The sequence below is a fragment of the Cyprinus carpio genome, unplaced genomic scaffold (assembly GCF_018340385.1).
Source record: "Cyprinus carpio isolate SPL01 unplaced genomic scaffold, ASM1834038v1 S000006814, whole genome shotgun sequence".
In the NCBI taxonomy this organism is placed as follows: Eukaryota; Metazoa; Chordata; class Actinopteri; order Cypriniformes; family Cyprinidae; genus Cyprinus; species Cyprinus carpio.
Genome location: NW_024879398.1, coordinates 97,068 through 99,783, shown reverse-complemented (window position 1 = coordinate 99,783; position 2,716 = coordinate 97,068). Strand labels below are relative to the sequence as shown.

General features: G+C 37.8%; 1 long non-coding RNA gene across 1 annotated transcript; it reads right to left on the bottom strand.

Moving 5' to 3' along the window:
• Positions 1-543: 543 nt before the first annotated feature.
• On the bottom strand, positions 544-1,133 carry LOC122144985. Its single transcript, XR_006160019.1, has 3 exons — positions 1,016-1,133; positions 855-930; positions 544-630 (listed from the first exon to the last, which is right to left on the bottom strand). It is a non-coding gene; the product is annotated as an uncharacterized LOC122144985 (long non-coding RNA).
• Between the last annotated feature and the right edge of the window lie 1,583 nt (positions 1,134-2,716).

Sequence of the window (2,716 nt, the reverse complement as noted above, 5' to 3'; positions counted from 1 at the left end):
GGAAATATGATATGTGTCAGAGTAAAAAAAATAAATTCAGTTTGAGATATGCCCAATCTATTTATATATCTGCAAGCATTAAATTTATCTGTACAAAACTTCTGCTTGCTTACTTTATGCGATGAATAAAATAATAATGCTTTCTTACTAAATTCCAAAGCAACAGAAAAGACAACATCTATTACCGCCAAGGATTCATCCATGCCTATGGTAGATGGGACTGGCTGCTCAAGAACTGAACAATCTTCATCAAGACATGTCCCAGATTCACTCTCCTAAATAAATAAAATAAATTTATAAAATATATAATAAACAAATACCCAAAACTAATAAAAAAAGAGAAATGAGAGACATGTTGTAATACAGCTTACAGTCAATGTGCCATTGCATCCCTCCACATGCAACGGCAACAGCTGCAAAGGCATTTGACTGCCACATGTAATGCATTTTGACTGTGGCATCTTGGCGAACTCTACTGAATTATAGGAAAGTGGTTCAGTAGAAAGCTTCTCCTGTAGTGGAACTACAAATACTATGTTTTCCCATTGTTAGATGCTGATTTAAGAAGCGTTGTGGAGTAACCCTCAGCGTCAGTTGGAATTATGGACAGCTTGCGACGTCCACTACCACCTGTTTTAAAATGGAAAATAGTCAGAGTCCTTTAAAACCTTGCAGTCTCACAATCATTAAAAGTTGGATTTTGTCAGGCAAACAAGTCATAGTACTGTCCTCTACAACATGAATAGTGGTGTGAATGGTAATTCATCGCCGGACATCACATGACATATCTGAGGTTTTGAATTGCAAAAACATTAACTATATTTTTTGTAAATGGAGATTTAGAAAAATTCTACCTGTAGACTTGAAAAACATCCAACCTCCTTGTAAGGTCTTTAGTTTAGGATATTCCTCCTCAAGTAGAGCTACAATCTTTAAAAAAAAAAAAAATGAAATTATTCACTATTCTGCAAATGATTAACATTTTTAATCATTACCCATTTGACAATATGATTACCTCATCATGTTTCAAGTGGTCTGGTATACTTAACATCCTCTTTCCAAGGCCAGCATGGGCAAGTTCTAGCTCTTCTGAGCCCTTTGGTGTGAACTGACTGGGTTCCGAAAGGACATACATGAAAGTCTGTCCTTTTTACAATGCAAGGGGCAGGGGTCGAGAATCGTCGTTTTCCTCTTGGCTGATCAGTATTAAACATACTCGGGAACTGCCTGATGTGGGAAAGACAAAAAGATTTGCAGGGAAACCAGATATTTTTTGTTTCATTTACCTACTTTTCAATAATTTAAACAATGTCTCAATAAAAAGTATAAAATACACTAACACTATTCATTACTGTTCCAGACACCAATATTAAATGTGTCAGAAGAATATTACTCACTGTCAGTAAAGTGAACATGTGTCACTTAATAGACAATACATGATGCTTTTATCTATGTACCAAAAAACTTTGGTGGACTGAATAATCTTTTCTTAAGCATCAAATGTCATTTTTTATGTGAATTTCTGCTTTAGCAACATTCTTCACCTAAACATTCATGCCAGTTAAGCACCCCCCAACCCCCAAAAAGACTTAGAACAATAAGTTAAATGTATCACCTTCTCATAGCCTGTCTCACCCTAGCATCGCTAACCGGCAGAGGAGCAGCACTGCCTCCAGCCCTGACTGCTGTACTCTCTCTCGGTGCGTTTTGGGCCGAGGACAGCTCCCGGCCAATAACTGCACAAAAGCCCGAGCTGCTACCACGGCTTGGGGCGACAGACCCTGTCAAACAGTCACTTAATTCACAAGAATTTCAACTTTATGGAAAGATACTAGCCTGACCCTATTAGCATGCAGACGCGCTAACCTAGCTCGCCAGCTTATGTTGATAGTTGCACAATTAAACAGGTTAACATTAACAATTAAACAACATATCATAACAAGGAGATAACTAGCTAAACACTTATACTTTTATACTTACTGCACCCCTGTCGTTGCCAGAAGCGAGGTCTCAACCAACTGACAGACAGAACTCCACCGCGCTAGCTCGCGCTCGCGCCCGCACCACTTGCATATCGCGCTGTGTGAACGCGTTCATGTGATTGGCTTATCCCCCACGTGGGGTGCGTTCTTGTGATTGGCTAAAACAAGGGCGATATCTGATTGGTTGCAGATCATTCCCTGTTTAAAAAAAGGCATTTGTGTGTCGAGCCAAGTCAGGGGAGTCTCAAAATTCACACACAAATGCAGTGAAGTTCACAGACCGCAAGCAGTTTGTAAATCAAGATATATTTGTGTGTGCATCAGAAATACATTTCTGAATCTTGTCCTGTGCATTTCTGAATCTTGAGTGGATTTGTAAATGTTGTTTGCATTTCTGAATTGTGTGTGTATTTATGAATTTTGTGTGCATTTCTGAATCTTCTTTGCTTTATAAATTTTGTGTGTGCATTTGTGAATTTTGTGCGCATTTGTGTATCCTGTGTGTGTATTTATGAATCATGTGTGTGCATGTATGAATCCTGTGTGTGCATATGTGTCTGCCCCTGGGACTTTGAATATGTTAAATAAAAAATAAAATATAAATCCATGTTCTGAAAAAAATATTAAGCAGCAGAACTGTTTCCAACTTTGATAATGAATCATCATATTAGAATGATTTCTAAAGGATCATCTGATAATGATCCTAAAAATTCAGCTTTTCATCACAGAAATAA